This window comes from Pseudorasbora parva, unplaced genomic scaffold (genome assembly GCF_024679245.1).
Source record: "Pseudorasbora parva isolate DD20220531a unplaced genomic scaffold, ASM2467924v1 scaffold_33, whole genome shotgun sequence".
Classification (NCBI taxonomy): Eukaryota; Metazoa; Chordata; class Actinopteri; order Cypriniformes; family Gobionidae; genus Pseudorasbora; species Pseudorasbora parva.
Window position 1 is genome coordinate 267,361 of NW_027125104.1, and position 15,028 is coordinate 282,388.

Consider the following 15,028-nt stretch of genomic DNA (forward strand, 5'->3'; position numbering starts at 1 on the left):
CATCGCTTCTCGGCCTTTTGGCTAAGATCAAGTGTAGTATCTGTTCTTATCAGTTTAATATCTGATACGTCCCCTATCCGGGGACTGCATATTAAATTGATTTTTGGCACATGGAGCCGGAACCGGGGCTTGCTCCGTCCACTCCACGCATCGACCTGGTATTGCAGTGCCTCCAGGAACGGTGTGCTTCCCCTTTTTGGGGACTGCGAATTGTTGTGACTAATAGAAGAACCAACAACACCACTGGAATTTTGTCAGAGAATACAGAAATACGCAGGAAGCGCATACAGAATGACGATGAGGTGACCGTTGACGATGACCGTGCCACAGAGAAAGCAGCAAGCTGTGGTCATATGAGCATAGGGAAAAAAGAAGAACAAAAGCGTCGGTTGCCGGCCGGCTGACTCATCACCGTCACAGCACGTTTTTTGATGTCCCTCTTATTTGAGAGTCTTTACCAACGAGCTGATGAGTCGAATCGGGGGTTTGTGTTGGATGGATTAGGGACACCTGATTCAAATCAAGGTCAGGCACGCACGCACGCAGCAGTCAAGCAATGGAAGGTGCCCCGTCCTTCCTTTTCTTGGGGGAGGGGAAGGTCACCGTGTTTGAGGGTGGCGAAGGGGGATAGGGCGCCTCTGCCTGGAGGCCAGGCAACTCATACTTACCTGGCAGGGGAGACACCATGATCAGGAAGGTGGTTCACCCAGGGCGAGGCTCGGCCATTGCACTCCGGTTGTGCTGACCCCTGCGAATTCCCCAAATGTGGGAATCTCGACTGCATAATTTATGGTAGTGGGGGACTGCGTTCGCGCTCTCCCCTGTACACACTGGTTAAAAGCAGATAGCGTGGAGGGAAAAAGCGTGCGGTTCTTGACGCTTGTGGCGCCGCCCACTGCCCCAAAGGGTGAAGTTGCACCAGTTTTGTTATGTTTCTGTCTCTTTCTGCTGTGTCAGCCAGTGACCCGGAGAGTTCAGAGAACTGAACTGCGTCTGTTTTCATCGAGGTTGTCGAAACCTGCGACCGGTTTGCCGAATGTGGTTTTTCCCACAAACTTTGATATTCAACGGACGAGTTGATTGACAGCAGTGGTCCCAAAGGCAAAGTTGTTCGGATGGAGGTTTTCTGTCGTATGGTACGACTGTGTCGTGCGCGTGCTGTGAAAAAGCACGCGACATACGTTCGCCTATAGCCGCTCTCATGTTGTTGCTTTTTCATTTTAAAGCGCCACTAGGTGGCCATTCACCGCGTCCTTTCTCGCCTGACCCCAGACTGAGCCCGTGCATGGGTGTACCGGCTTGGGTGAAATTGTCTCGTTCCGTCCAAGAGCTATAGCCGTTCTAGCAGAGCCCGCCTCGCCCAGCCCGTAGGTTTCGGCCTGCCGCCGCCAAGCTGAATCGAAATTCCCACTTTTTTTCCGATCTGGACGGACAGTCAGACTCCAGAGAATCTTTCTGCACTGGTTTGGGCCAGATCGGGCAAAAGACCTAGGACTAGTGTGCAAAAGTAGGTTTTTCACAAAATCCCAAATACCCGAAAATTTCGCCAGCGCAACCTTCGAATCCGAGGCATGCGTCTCGCTCGGCTCGAGCCAAGGATTCCGATGATATAAGACACTTGGTTCTGCGGCGTGCGGTTTGGGAGCTACGAGCCATTTCGTACTTTCGGTGGCTGTAGCGCCACCGCCGGGCCCATCGGGGGGCCAGCCTTGGTGATGTTGTAGAGCGAGTGGCTAGTACCATCCCTCAAAGTTTCAGGTCTCTACGACGTACGGCCTTTGCCAACCCTCCCCCCCCTCACCGCTTCCCAGATGGGCGTCGCCTTTGCCGGCTCCCCTGCCGCTGCGTCATTGTGTCATCGCTTCTCGGCCTTTTGGCTAAGATCAAGTGTAGTATCTGTTCTTATCAGTTTAATATCTGATACGTCCCCTATCCGGGGACTGCATATTAAATTGATTTTTGGCACATGGAGCCGGAACCGGGGCTTGCTCCGTCCACTCCACGCATCGACCTGGTATTGCAGTGCCTCCAGGAACGGTGTGCTTCCCCTTTTTGGGGACTGCGAATTGTTGTGACTAATAGAAGAACCAACAACACCACTGGAATTTTGTCAGAGAATACAGAAATACGCAGGAAGCGCATACAGAATGACGATGAGGTGACCGTTGACGATGACCGTGCCACAGAGAAAGCAGCAAGCTGCGGTCATATGAGCATAGGGAAAAAAGAAGAACAAAAGCGTCGGTTGCCGGCCGGCTGACTCATCACCGTCACAGCACGTTTTTTGATGTCCCTCTTATTTGAGAGTCTTTACCAACGAGCTGATGAGTCGAATCGGGGGTTTGTGTTGGATGGATTAGGGACACCTGATTCAAATCAAGGTCAGGCACGCACGCACGCAGCAGTCAAGCAATGGAAGGTGCCCCGTCCTTCCTTTTCTTGGGGGAGGGGAAGGTCACCGTGTTTGAGGGTGGCGAAGGGGGATAGGGCGCCTCTGCCTGGAGGCCAGGCAACTCATACTTACCTGGCAGGGGAGACACCATGATCAGGAAGGTGGTTCACCCAGGGCGAGGCTCGGCCATTGCACTCCGGTTGTGCTGACCCCTGCGAATTCCCCAAATGTGGGAATCTCGACTGCATAATTTATGGTAGTGGGGGACTGCGTTCGCGCTCTCCCCTGTACACACTGGTTAAAAGCAGATAGCGTGGAGGGAAAAAGCGTGCGGTTCTTGACGCTTGTGGCGCCGCCCACTGCCCCAAAGGGTGAAGTTGCACCAGTTTTGTTATGTTTCTGTCTCTTTCTGCTGTGTCAGCCAGTGACCCGGAGAGTTCAGAGAACTGAACTGCGTCTGTTTTCATCGAGGTTGTCGAAACCTGCGACCGGTTTGCCGAATGTGGTTTTTCCCACAAACTTTGATATTCAACGGACGAGTTGATTGACAGCAGTGGTCCCAAAGGCAAAGTTGTTCGGATGGAGGTTTTCTGTCGTATGGTACGACTGTCTCGTGCGCGTGCTGTGAAAAAGCACGCGACATACGTTCGCCTATAGCCGCTCTCATGTTGTTGCTTTTTCATTTTAAAGCGCCACTAGGTGGCCATTCACCGCGTCCTTTCTCGCCTGACCCCAGACTGAGCCCGTGCATGGGTGTACCGGCTTGGGTGAAATTGTCTCGTTCCGTCCAAGAGCTATAGCCGTTCTAGCAGACCCCGCCTCGCCCAGCCCGTAGGTTTCGGCCTGCCGCCGCCAAGCTGAATCGAAATTCCCACTTTTTTTCCGATCTGGACGGACAGTCAGACTCCAGAGAATCTTTCTGCACTGGTTTGGGCCAGATCGGGCAAAAGACCTAGGACTAGTGTGCAAAAGTAGGTTTTTCACAAAATCCCAAATACCCGAAAATTTCGCCAGCGCAACCTTCGAATCCGAGGCATGCGTCTCGCTCGGCTCGAGCCAAGGATTCCGATGATATAAGACACTTGGTTCTGCGGCGTGCGGTTTGGGAGCTACGAGCCATTTCGTACTTTCGGTGGCTGTAGCGCCACCGCCGGGCCCATCGGGGGGCCAGCCTTGGTGATGTTGTAGAGCGAGTGGCTAGTACCATCCCTCAAAGTTTCAGGTCTCTACGACGTACGGCCTTTGCCAACCCTCCCCCCCCTCACCGCTTCCCAGATGGGCGTCGCCTTTGCCGGCTCCCCTGCCGCTGCGTCATTGTGTCATCGCTTCTCGGCCTTTTGGCTAAGATCAAGTGTAGTATCTGTTCTTATCAGTGTAATATCTGATACGTCCCCTATCCGGGGACTGCATATTAAATTGATTTGTGGCACATGGAGCCGGACCCGGGGCTTGCTCCGTCCACTCCACGCATCGACCTGGTATTGCAGTGCCTCCAGGAACGGTGTGCTTCCCCTTTTTGGGGACTGCGAATTGTTGTGACTAATAGAAGAACCAACAACACCACTGGAATTTTGTCAGAGAATACAGAAATACGCAGGAAGCGCATACAGAATGACGATGAGGTGACCGTTGACGATGACCGTGCCACAGAGAAAGCAGCAAGCTGCGGTCATATGAGCATAGGGAAAAAAGAAGAACAAAAGCGTCGGTTGCCGGCCGGCTGACTCATCACCGTCACAGCACGTTTTTTGATGTCCCTCTTATTTGAGAGTCTTTACCAACGAGCTGATGAGTCGAATCGGGGGTTTGTGTTGGATGGATTAGGGACACCTGATTCAAATCAAGGTCAGGCACGCACGCACGCAGCAGTCAAGCAATGGAAGGTGCCCCGTCCTTCCTTTTCTTGGGGGAGGGGAAGGTCACCGTGTTTGAGGATGGCGAAGGGGGATAGGGCGCCTCTGCCTGGAGGCCAGGCAACTCATACTTACCTGGCAGGGGAGACACCATGATCAGGAAGGTGGTTCACCCAGGGCGAGGCTCGGCCATTGCACTCCGGTTGTGCTGACCCCTGCGAATTCCCCAAATGTGGGAATCTCGACTGCATAATTTATGGTAGTGGGGGACTGCGTTCGCGCTCTCCCCTGTACACACTGGTTAAAAGCAGATAGCGTGGAGGGAAAAAGCGTGCGGTTCTTGACGCTTGTGGTGCCGCCCACTGCCCCAAAGGGTGAAGTTGCACCAGTTTTGTTATGTTTCTGTCTCTTTCTGCTGTGTCAGCCAGTGACCCGGAGAGTTCAGAGAACTGAACTGCGTCTGTTTTCATCGAGGTTGTCGAAACCTGCGACCGGTTTGCCGAATGTGGTTTTTCCCACAAACTTTGATATTCAACGGACGAGTTGATTGACAGCAGTGGTCCCAAAGGCAAAGTTGTTCGGATGGAGGTTTTCTGTCGTATGGTACGACTGTCTCGTGCGCGTGCTGTGAAAAAGCACGCGACATACGTTCGCCTATAGCCGCTCTCATGTTGTTGCTTTTTCATTTTAAAGCGCCACTAGGTGGCCATTCACCGCGTCCTTTCTCGCCTGACCCCAGACTGAGCCCGTGCACGGGTGTACCGGCTTGGGTGAAATTGTCTCGTTCCGTCCAAGAGCTATAGCCGTTCTAGCAGACCCCGCCTCGCCCAGCCCGTAGGTTTCGGCCTGCCGCCGCCAAGCTGAATCGAAATTCCCACTTTTTTTCCGATCTGGACGGACAGTCAGACTCCAGAGAATCTTTCTGCACTGGTTTGGGCCAGATCGGGCAAAAGACCTAGGACTAGTGTGCAAAAGTAGGTTTTTCACAAAATCCCAAATACCCGAAAATTTCGCCAGCGCAACCTTCGAATCCGAGGCATGCGTCTCGCTCGGCTCGAGCCAAGGATTCCGATGATATAAGACACTTGGTTCTGCGGCGTGCGGTTTGGGAGCTACGAGCCATTTCGTACTTTCGGTGGCTGTAGCGCCACCGCCGGGCCCATCGGGGGGCCAGCCTTGGTGATGTTGTAGAGCGAGTGGCTAGTACCATCCCTCAAAGTTTCAGGTCTCTACGACGTACGGCCTTTGCCAACCCTCCCCCCCCTCACCGCTTCCCAGATGGGCGTCGCCTTTGCCGGCTCCCCTGCCGCTGCGTCATTGTGTCATCGCTTCTCGGCCTTTTGGCTAAGATCAAGTGTAGTATCTGTTCTTATCAGTTTAATATCTGATACGTCCCCTATCCGGGGACTGCATATTAAATTGATTTTTGGCACATGGAGCCGGAACCGGGGCTTGCTCCGTCCACTCCACGCATCGACCTGGTATTGCAGTGCCTCCAGGAACGGTGTGCTTCCCCTTTTTGGGGACTGCGAATTGTTGTGACTAATAGAAGAACCAACAACACCACTGGAATTTTGTCAGAGAATACAGAAATACGCAGGAAGCGCATACAGAATGACGATGAGGTGACCGTTGACGATGACCGTGCCACAGAGAAAGCAGCAAGCTGCGGTCATATGAGCATAGGGAAAAAAGAAGAACAAAAGCGTCGGTTGCCGGCCGGCTGACTCATCACCGTCACAGCACGTTTTTTGATGTCCCTCTTATTTGAGAGTCTTTACCAACGAGCTGATGAGTCGAATCGGGGGTTTGTGTTGGATGGATTAGGGACACCTGATTCAAATCAAGGTCAGGCACGCACGCACGCAGCAGTCAAGCAATGGAAGGTGCCCCGTCCTTCCTTTTCTTGGGGGAGGGGAAGGTCACCGTGTTTGAGGGTGGCGAAGGGGGATAGGGCGCCTCTGCCTGGAGGCCAGGCAACTCATACTTACCTGGCAGGGGAGACACCATGATCAGGAAGGTGGTTCACCCAGGGCGAGGCTCGGCCATTGCACTCCGGTTGTGCTGACCCCTGCGAATTCCCCAAATGTGGGAATCTCGACTGCATAATTTATGGTAGTGGGGGACTGCGTTCGCGCTCTCCCCTGTACACACTGGTTAAAAGCAGATAGCGTGGAGGGAAAAAGCGTGCGGTTCTTGACGCTTGTGGCGCCGCCCACTGCCCCAAAGGGTGAAGTTGCACCAGTTTTGTTATGTTTCTGTCTCTTTCTGCTGTGTCAGCCAGTGACCCGGAGAGTTCAGAGAACTGAACTGCGTCTGTTTTCATCGAGGTTGTCGAAACCTGCGACCGGTTTGCCGAATGTGGTTTTTCCCACAAACTTTGATATTCAACGGACGAGTTGATTGACAGCAGTGGTCCCAAAGGCAAAGTTGTTCGGATGGAGGTTTTCTGTCGTATGGTACGACTGTCTCGTGCGCGTGCTGTGAAAAAGCACGCGACATACGTTCGCCTATAGCCGCTCTCATGTTGTTGCTTTTTCATTTTAAAGCGCCACTAGGTGGCCATTCACCGCGTCCTTTCTCGCCTGACCCCAGACTGAGCCCGTGCATGGGTGTACCGGCTTGGGTGAAATTGTCTCGTTCCGTCCAAGAGCTATAGCCGTTCTAGCAGACCCCGCCTCGCCCAGCCCGTAGGTTTCGGCCTGCCGCCGCCAAGCTGAATCGAAATTCCCACTTTTTTTCCGATCTGGACGGACAGTCAGACTCCAGAGAATCTTTCTGCACTGGTTTGGGCCAGATCGGGCAAAAGACCTAGGACTAGTGTGCAAAAGTAGGTTTTTCACAAAATCCCAAATACCCGAAAATTTCGCCAGCGCAACCTTCGAATCCGAGGCATGCGTCTCGCTCGGCTCGAGCCAAGGATTCCGATGATATAAGACACTTGGTTCTGCGGCGTGCGGTTTGGGAGCTACGAGCCATTTCGTACTTTCGGTGGCTGTAGCGCCACCGCCGGGCCCATCGGGGGGCCAGCCTTGGTGATGTTGTTAGAGCGAGTGGCAAGTACCATCCCTCAAAGTTTCAGGTCTCTACGACGTACGGCCTTTGCCAACCCTCCCCCCCCTCACCGCTTCCCAGATGGGCGTCGCCTTTGCCGGCTCCCCTGCCGCTGCGTCATTGTGTCATCGCTTCTCGGCCTTTTGGCTAAGATCAAGTCGTGATTTCTTTGATCTTTTGAGAAGTTATGATGGCTGGTGTAGCTGGGTACTCAGTTCCAAGGGCGGGACTGAGAAATACTCTACGTTTCCAAATGAAGACGCCGGGGGTGGAGATGATGGAAAGAGATGTGTTTGCACGGGTAGTTCTTCTGGACAAGCTGAAGTTGAAAGTGGAAGAGGTGTACTGTCTACAGACCAACAGACAAGAGAAGTGTTTTGACCTAACTTTGAACACGGTGGAATTATACAAAGAGGTGTTGGAAAAGTTTGGGAAGTGTGACAAGGTGGGCTTGATGGGGAAATTCGAGGTGATAAGTCTGGACAGACCTAACTTCAGGGTCATCACTCTTCATATGTTTAACCCATACGTCACAGATGAAGCGTTGGTGGCTTTTTTGGGAAAATATGCTGAAGTTCTCACACCTGCAAGATACATAAAGGACAATGTGGGGTTATGGACTGGGAAAAGGCAGTTCCAAGTTCTCCTAAAATCGGATGAGGATGGGTTTGAGGGGGTCATGCACCCTCCTGCTTTTTTCAACATAGGAGCGGACAAGGGATATCTTTTCTATTCAAGACAGCCTCCTTTTTGTAGAAGGTGCAGACGGTATGGCCATAGTGATGGCAGGTGTGGAGAAGAAAGATGTTGGCGGTGTTCTAAGATGGGACACACAGCAAAAGAGTGCAGTATTCCTAAGTCATGTCACAGCTGTGGCTCATTAGGACATTTGATGAAGGAATGTAAGGAAGGGCGCAAGCTGAATCGAGGAGGAAGGAGAGTGGAGGAAACAGTGGCAGAGGAGAAGAACGGGGAGGAGGTCCAACAGGAGACAATGGAGCAAGAAATAAAAGAGAAGGTGGTGTTTGAGGTGGTAAAGGAGGGAGGAAGCGAGGCAGAAGCAGAGAAAGTGGAAGATGTGATGGATGCTTTCTTAGAAGCGTTAAATGGGGAACAGTTTAAGGTCACCGAGTTGTACACAGGGGATGTGGAAGATGAGATGGAAGTGGAGAGACAAAGTGACCCGGATGGATCAAGAGGGGATGGAAGTCAGCGGATCAGGAAAGCCGAGAAGGAAAAGGCGAGACCAGGCAAGAGGGTGAGAGCCGAGACGAGGCAGAGTTTGAGTTGTTCTGAGGATTCACTATCTACCGACAGTCAAGAGGGGCTCGAGATGGACAATGCTAGACCCTTATTTCAGTTGTCACAGGGAAAGGGTGGTAGTGACAATGAAGAACCGAAGGATGATGGGGTTGGTCTCAGTGTGTCGCCCATATGCTGGTCAGATCTGGTGGGGACTGAGACTGGGACCACAGGACCACTGGGACCACTGGAGGATCGAGGGATGGAAGGGACATTAAGGACTGAATAAGTGGTGAGCAATGACGAATTGACTGTGGGGTCTATAAATGTAAGAGGTTTAAGAGACAATGTGAAGCGAAGAGCGGTTTTTTCTTTTTTGGAAAATTGCAGATGTGATATTCTTTTTTTGCAGGAGGTTCATTTGAAAAGTTCACAAGATGCAAGGAAATTTACAGAAGAATGGGGGAGGGGAGGAGCAGTATGGAGTGTGGGAGGGGTTTATTCCTCAGGAGTGGGGATCTTGTTTCGGGGTAAAGAGTTGGAAGTCAGAAGTTATTTTACGGTTTCACAAGGGAGAGTGATTGGGGCTGATGTAAGGTGGAGAGGGGGGGAATATAGATTACTCTCAGTTTATGCTCCACAAACAGTGGAAGAGAGGAAAGATATTTTTGAAATGTTGTTAACAGTCTGTGCAACAAATAAACAGATTATAATGGGAGGGGATTTTAATTTGCAGTTAGGAGACAAAGGGGATAGTAGTTTGATGGTGTTAGAAGGGGTTTTGCAGGGGCATGGGTTGGTGGATGGGGGGCAGGGAGTGAATCCAAAAGTTTGTATGTCAACGTGGAGGAACTCGAGGGGGGTGGAAAAGAGGCTAGATTATGTGTTTTTTTCAAAAGGTTTGGTTTTGGAAGGAGGGGGAGTGAAGCCTGTGTTTTTTTCTGATCATGATTTGGTTTGGTTTGTAGTTAAGGGGCAAAATGTGAAGTTTGGTAAAGGGTACTGGAGAATGAATATAGAGATTTTGAGGGAAAGGCAGTTCTGTGAAGAGTATGTATGTTTTTTCAAGGGGTTAGAGGGGTTAAAGGTCATGTATGATGATGTGGTGGGGTGGTGGGAAATGGTTAAAAATCGTTCAAAGGAGTGGATTGTTAAGTACTGTAAGAGAAGAATGAGCAATTTTAGGAGGCAAGCAGGGAAGTTGCAGAGAGATTTAGAGTTGATATTTGAAGAGTATAATGTTGGGGGCACTTTTGACTGGGATAGGGTTAACTTGCTGAAGAGACAGATAAAGGGTTTGTATGAAGATCAAGCTAAACGGTTTTTGTTGAAAAGGAGACATGAGACAAGGGAGAATGGGGAGGCGTGTAATGCTGGGTTTTTTAGGTCAGTAAGGGATCAAAAAGAGAAGCAAATAATTGTTGAGTTAAAGGATAAGGAAGGGGAGATTCTGGGGAAAACCGAAGAGATAACTGAATATGTGGGTCAGTATTTTCAACAATTTTTCAGTAAAAGAGAGATAGTAAAGGAGAAAAGTGATTTTTTTGTTAATTTCCTGTCTAGCGTAGTCCCTGATGAGGTTGGGGCTGAGTTAAATTCTCCAATAACATTGGAAGAGGTGGAAGGAGCATTGAGAAGGATGAGTAAAGGTAAGGTGCCAGGGATTGATGGCCTACCAGTTGAATTTTATGTTAGGTTTTTCAATATTTTAGGTCCTCATTTGATGGAGGTGGTGCGGGAAGTGTTAGAAAATAAAAGTATGAGTGGTTCAATGGCAACTGGAGTGATAACTCTTCTATATAAAAAAGGCGAAAGGTCGGACATAACAAATTATAGGCCGCTCACAATGCTTACAGTGGACTATAAGATTATAGCAAAGGTGTTGGCAGACAGATTGAGGAAAGCCCTTCCCCATGTGGTGCATGTTGATCAAACATGTGGAGTTGAGGGTCGCAGCATTAAGTGGAATCTTCAGCTGATCAGGGATGTTATAGCATGGGTGGAGGATAGGGAGTTACCATTGATGGTGGTTAGCTTAGATCAGGCTAAAGCCTTTGATAGGGTGAATAGATGGTTTCTGTTTAAGGTAATGGAGAGGATGGGTTTGGGTGAGGGATATATAGGGTGGATTAGAACGCTGTATACTGGGGCTAGGTGTTTGGTGCAGGTGAACGGGGCATTAGGACAGAGCTTTGATGTGTGGGAGGGAGTGAGACAGGGGTGTCCTCTCTCTCCTTTACTTTTTGTTCTCTATATGGAGCCATTGGCTCAGGCGATAAGGCGAGATGGCAGAATAAAAGGTCTGCGGGTACCAGGAGGTAAGGGGGCGGTAGTGAAACTATCGCAGTACGCAGATGATACTACACTACTGTTGGATTCAGACAAGTGTCTTGAGAGGGCATTGCATTTGTTTGAGGAGTTTTCCTTAGCATCTGGGGCTAGTCTAAATATTTCAAAATCAGCTGTTAAGTTTTTTGGGAAGTTTAGGCAAAGACGGAATGGAATTGGGGGGTTGCAGGTGTGTGAGGGGCCTTTAAAAATTTTGGGTATAAGATTTCAGAATGAAGGCTCAGCTACTCTGAATTGGGAAGAGCGCATTGTTTCGGTGCAGAAGAGGCTAGCAAGGTGGAAAGGGCGAAGATTGACATTGTGGGGGAAAGTTTTGGTACTGAAGATAGAGGTGTTGTCAGTGTTTCAGTACTTGGCTGTCATTTATCCTTTGCCGGCTAGTATGAGGAAGTCAGTAATAAGGTTAATATTTACGTTTGTCTGGGGAGGAAGATATGAATATGTAAAAAGAACTGAAATGTTTAATTCGATTAAGGAAGGAGGGCGGGATGTACCTCATGTTCCTTTAAAGCTTGATTGTTTTTTTGTGTCTTCAATCTTGGCCCAGTTAGCGGGGACTGCTGAGCATCCGTCTTGGTTTTTTCTTAGGTTATTTTTTTCTTATCAAGCAAGGCACGTGATGAGGTGGTCCAATGAGGGTCCAAGGTCGGAAACGCAGCCGTGGCATTATAGGCATGCAGTTAAATGGATGAGTAAATATCCTGAGAGTAAGGAGATAACAGTGTGTTTGGACCAGAGGATGTTGTATGGAAAGGTAAGGGAGAGGGTGTCTAGTGTAGTTCGGGTGGGGGTCTCAAGGGAGGTGTGGTTGAATATTCAACCCAAAAATCTTGATAATGACTTAAAAGATCTTAATTGGTTGTGTTTTTTGAGGCGTTTGCCCGTAAAAGAGATCATGTATAGGCACGGTATAGCAAAAGATGGAAAGTGCCCAAGGGAGGGGTGTTGGGAAGAAGAGACAATAAAACATACTTTTTGGGAGTGTGGGTTTGCACAGAGGGTGTGGGGGAGGGGAAAGAGGGTGTTAGGGGTGATCTCAGGAAATTTTAAGGTGTCGGGGGAGAATGTAATCGGTGGAATAAGAAGTAAGAAGGGGGAAGGGAAAGTGGCTTATATGCTGTGGTTAATAATAAGTTTGGTCAAAAAAGGACTTTGGGAGGAAAGACAGGGAATATGTAGGGGGAAAGGGAAAAGGTCAGAAGAAGGGGTAATACGGGGAGTGGAGTATGAAGTAAGGGCAAGGATTAGGTGGGATATACAAAGATGGGGGAAACATGCAGCTAAAGAGAGGTGGAAAGGGTTGTTTGGGTTATATGATGACGAATGGAAAGAGAATGAGATGAGATAATATGTGTATGTAATTTTGAGTTGTATGTGAATAAAAAAAAAAAAAAAAAAAAAAAATCTGTTCTTATCAGTGTAATATCTGATACGTCCCCTATCCGGGGACTGCATATTAAATTGATTTGTGGCACATGGAGCCGGACCCGGGGCTTGCTCCGTCCACTCCACGCATCGACCTGGTATTGCAGTGCCTCCAGGAACGGTGTGCTTCCCCTTTTTGGGGACTGCGAATTGTTGTGACTAATAGAAGAACCAACAACACCACTGGAATTTTGTCAGAGAATACAGAAATACGCAGGAAGCGCATACAGAATGACGATGAGGTGACCGTTGACGATGACCGTGCCACAGAGAAAGCAGCAAGCTGCGGTCATATGAGCATAGGGAAAAAAGAAGAACAAAAGCGTCGGTTGCCGGCCGGCTGACTCATCACCGTCACAGCACGTTTTTTGATGTCCCTCTTATTTGAGAGTCTTTACCAACGAGCTGATGAGTCGAATCGGGGGTTTGTGTTGGATGGATTAGGGACACCTGATTCAAATCAAGGTCAGGCACGCACGCACGCAGCAGTCAAGCAATGGAAGGTGCCCCGTCCTTCCTTTTCTTGGGGGAGGGGAAGGTCACCGTGTTTGAGGATGGCGAAGGGGGATAGGGCGCCTCTGCCTGGAGGCCAGGCAACTCATACTTACCTGGCAGGGGAGACACCATGATCAGGAAGGTGGTTCACCCAGGGCGAGGCTCGGCCATTGCACTCCGGTTGTGCTGACCCCTGCGAATTCCCCAAATGTGGGAATCTCGACTGCATAATTTATGGTAGTGGGGGACTGCGTTCGCGCTCTCCCCTGTACACACTGGTTAAAAGCAGATAGCGTGGAGGGAAAAAGCGTGCGGTTCTTGACGCTTGTGGTGCCGCCCACTGCCCCAAAGGGTGAAGTTGCACCAGTTTTGTTATGTTTCTGTCTCTTTCTGCTGTGTCAGCCAGTGACCCGGAGAGTTCAGAGAACTGAACTGCGTCTGTTTTCATCGAGGTTGTCGAAACCTGCGACCGGTTTGCCGAATGTGGTTTTTCCCACAAACTTTGATATTCAACGGACGAGTTGATTGACAGCAGTGGTCCCAAAGGCAAAGTTGTTCGGATGGAGGTTTTCTGTCATATGGTACGACTGTCTCGTGCGCGTGCTGTGAAAAAGCACGCGACATACGTTCGCCTATAGCCGCTCTCATGTTGTTGCTTTTTCATTTTAAAGCGCCACTAGGTGGCCATTCACCGCGTCCTTTCTCGCCTGACCCCAGACTGAGCCCGTGCACGGGTGTACCGGCTTGGGTGAAATTGTCTCGTTCCGTCCAAGAGCTATAGCCGTTCTAGCAGACCCCGCCTCGCCCAGCCCGTAGGTTTCGGCCTGCCGCCGCCAAGCTGAATCGAAATTCCCACTTTTTTTCCGATCTGGACGGACAGTCAGACTCCAGAGAATCTTTCTGCACTGGTTTGGGCCAGATCGGGCAAAAGACCTAGGACTAGTGTGCAAAAGTAGGTTTTTCACAAAATCCCAAATACCCGAAAATTTCGCCAGCGCAACCTTCGAATCCGAGGCATGCGTCTCGCTCGGCTCGAGCCAAGGATTCCGATGATATAAGACACTTGGTTCTGCGGCGTGCGGTTTGGGAGCTACGAGCCATTTCGTACTTTCGGTGGCTGTAGCGCCACCGCCGGGCCCATCGGGGGGCCAGCCTTGGTGATGTTGTAGAGCGAGTGGCTAGTACCATCCCTCAAAGTTTCAGGTCTCTACGACGTACGGCCTTTGCCAACCCTCCCCCCCCTCACCGCTTCCCAGATGGGCGTCGCCTTTGCCGGCTCCCCTGCCGCTGCGTCATTGTGTCATCGCTTCTCGGCCTTTTGGCTAAGATCAAGTGTAGTATCTGTTCTTATCAGTTTAATATCTGATACGTCCCCTATCCGGGGACTGCATATTAAATTGATTTTTGGCACATGGAGCCGGAACCGGGGCTTGCTCCGTCCACTCCACGCATCGACCTGGTATTGCAGTGCCTCCAGGAACGGTGTGCTTCCCCTTTTTGGGGACTGCGAATTGTTGTGACTAATAGAAGAACCAACAACACCACTGGAATTTTGTCAGAGAATACAGAAATACGCAGGAAGCGCATACAGAATGATGATGAGGTGACCGTTGACGATGACCGTGCCACAGAGAAAGCAGCAAGCTGCGGTCATATGAGCATAGGGAAAAAAGAAGAACAAAAGCGTCGGTTGCCGGCCGGCTGACTCATCACCGTCACAGCACGTTTTTTGATGTCCCTCTTATTTGAGAGTCTTTACCAACGAGCTGATGAGTCCAATCGGGGGTTTGTGTTGGATGGATTAGGGACACCTGATTCAAATCAAGGTCAGGCACGCACGCACGCAGCAGTCAAGCAATGGAAGGTGCCCCGTCCTTCCTTTTCTTGGGGGAGGGGAAGGTCACCGTGTTTGAGGATGGCGAAGGGGGATAGGGCGCCTCTGCCTGGAGGCCAGGCAACTCATACTTACCTGGCAGGGGAGACACCATGATCAGGAAGGTGGTTCACCCAGGGCGAGGCTCGGCCATTGCACTCCGGTTGTGCTGACCCCTGCGAATTCCCCAAATGTGGGAATCTCGACTGCATAATTTATGGTAGTGGGGGACTGCGTTCGCGCTCTCCCCTGTACACACTGGTTAAAAGCAGATAGCGTGGAGGGAAAAAGCGTGCGGTTCTTGACGCTTGTGGCGCCGCCCACTGCCCCAAAGGGTGAAGTTGC

General features: G+C 50.5%; 11 non-coding genes and 1 pseudogene across 11 annotated transcripts; all 12 read left to right on the forward strand.

Moving 5' to 3' along the window:
- The first annotated feature begins 1 nt into the window (after position 1).
- LOC137066518 (U2 spliceosomal RNA) lies at positions 2-192 on the forward strand. The gene has a single exon (XR_010902431.1). It is a non-coding gene; the product is annotated as a U2 spliceosomal RNA (small nuclear RNA).
- A 468-nt stretch (positions 193-660) lies between these two features.
- On the forward strand, positions 661-824 carry LOC137066960 (U1 spliceosomal RNA). Its single transcript, XR_010902794.1, has one exon. It is a non-coding gene; the product is annotated as a U1 spliceosomal RNA (small nuclear RNA).
- Positions 825-1,857: 1,033 nt separating this feature from the next.
- LOC137066519 (U2 spliceosomal RNA) lies at positions 1,858-2,048 on the forward strand. Its single transcript, XR_010902432.1, has one exon. It is a non-coding gene; the product is annotated as a U2 spliceosomal RNA (small nuclear RNA).
- A 468-nt stretch (positions 2,049-2,516) lies between these two features.
- Positions 2,517-2,680, forward strand: LOC137066961 (U1 spliceosomal RNA). Its single transcript, XR_010902795.1, has one exon. It is a non-coding gene; the product is annotated as a U1 spliceosomal RNA (small nuclear RNA).
- Positions 2,681-3,713: 1,033 nt separating this feature from the next.
- Positions 3,714-3,904, forward strand: LOC137066834 (U2 spliceosomal RNA). The gene has a single exon (XR_010902718.1). It is a non-coding gene; the product is annotated as a U2 spliceosomal RNA (small nuclear RNA).
- Positions 3,905-4,372: 468 nt separating this feature from the next.
- LOC137066962 (U1 spliceosomal RNA) lies at positions 4,373-4,536 on the forward strand. The gene has a single exon (XR_010902796.1). It is a non-coding gene; the product is annotated as a U1 spliceosomal RNA (small nuclear RNA).
- Positions 4,537-5,569: 1,033 nt separating this feature from the next.
- On the forward strand, positions 5,570-5,760 carry LOC137066520 (U2 spliceosomal RNA). The gene has a single exon (XR_010902433.1). It is a non-coding gene; the product is annotated as a U2 spliceosomal RNA (small nuclear RNA).
- A 468-nt stretch (positions 5,761-6,228) lies between these two features.
- Positions 6,229-6,392, forward strand: LOC137066963 (U1 spliceosomal RNA). Its single transcript, XR_010902797.1, has one exon. It is a non-coding gene; the product is annotated as a U1 spliceosomal RNA (small nuclear RNA).
- A 5,853-nt stretch (positions 6,393-12,245) lies between these two features.
- Positions 12,246-12,447, forward strand: LOC137066924 (U2 spliceosomal RNA; annotated as a pseudogene).
- Positions 12,448-12,915: 468 nt separating this feature from the next.
- Positions 12,916-13,079, forward strand: LOC137066964 (U1 spliceosomal RNA). The gene has a single exon (XR_010902798.1). It is a non-coding gene; the product is annotated as a U1 spliceosomal RNA (small nuclear RNA).
- A 1,033-nt stretch (positions 13,080-14,112) lies between these two features.
- Positions 14,113-14,303, forward strand: LOC137066521 (U2 spliceosomal RNA). Its single transcript, XR_010902434.1, has one exon. It is a non-coding gene; the product is annotated as a U2 spliceosomal RNA (small nuclear RNA).
- Positions 14,304-14,771: 468 nt separating this feature from the next.
- On the forward strand, positions 14,772-14,935 carry LOC137066965 (U1 spliceosomal RNA). The gene has a single exon (XR_010902799.1). It is a non-coding gene; the product is annotated as a U1 spliceosomal RNA (small nuclear RNA).
- Positions 14,936-15,028: the final 93 nt, after the last annotated feature.